Here is a 928-nt window from a genome sequence, read left to right on the forward strand (position 1 = left end):
TTTCTTTTTCTTTGGTTCAGCTTTCTTCTCTTGGAACTAAAGTAAAAAGATATATATTATGAATACAAATATGAATACAACCATAAGTGCTATATTTTGCTAATGCTACATTTTCAACAATGCTATGGCTTGCTAAAAATATCCATTGTTCTTAAAACATTCAGCAGACAATGACAATTTATTTTGCTCCTTTTTAACATTTATAGAACACAGATATATTTATTTAATGTATTTTTCCTTAAATCAGCAGGGAAAAATTATATAGTAATTTAGATTACTTATTGTTTATTCCATCTCTGGTTTTTGGTTCTAATTTTGTATTGTTATTGTTTGAAAAAATAAAAATGAGATAAAATAAATTAAGATGAAACACCTACCTCAGGGGTTGTCTTCTTATAAGGGTTGTAATAGGAAGGATCCTTTGGTATAAATTCCATTTCTTGGGACATCTATAAAACATGTTTCTATTTTGTAAAAATGCTGATAAAACAGACTTTCAACATACTGTACACCTTAAACATTTTATTTTAGTTTCAAAATTATTATCAATTATTTATTGTATAAAATTATAATTATTATCTAATAATACATATTGCCATTTGGAAAAACAATCATCCATCACAATAACGCTGTAATATATCAATTTAATCAATAAAAAAAAAATCAGAATATCTTTTATATTCAAATTTTCATGAATGTTGTGAAAATTATGGTTGGGATATATCAGAAAAAGACTTATATGCAATGTTGCAGTAAAGTTAAGAGCACTATTTTGTTGCAAATTAAAATACTTGTGGGTCGAAAAAAAAATGTTTTAAACACCCAACTAAACTGTAATATTTAGCACAGAGATCAATAAATTAAAAAAATATTCTCACTAAATTAAAAAGCTGTTTGTGAACATCATCCAAAAAATCTGTTCGCTCTG

At 25.3% G+C, this 928-nt stretch overlaps 1 long non-coding RNA gene across 1 annotated transcript; it reads right to left on the bottom strand.

The window, feature by feature from the left end:
• Nucleotides 1-928, bottom strand: LOC117119985. The gene is made up of 3 exons (XR_004447272.1): nt 879-928; nt 378-449; nt 1-36 (listed from the first exon to the last, which is right to left on the bottom strand). It is a non-coding gene; the product is annotated as an uncharacterized LOC117119985 (long non-coding RNA).

The sequence above is a fragment of the Anneissia japonica genome, unplaced genomic scaffold (genome assembly GCF_011630105.1).
Source record: "Anneissia japonica isolate Jap-2015-1 unplaced genomic scaffold, ASM1163010v1 scaffold48485_len878_cov116, whole genome shotgun sequence".
NCBI lineage: Eukaryota > Metazoa > Echinodermata > Crinoidea > Comatulida > Comatulidae > Anneissia > Anneissia japonica.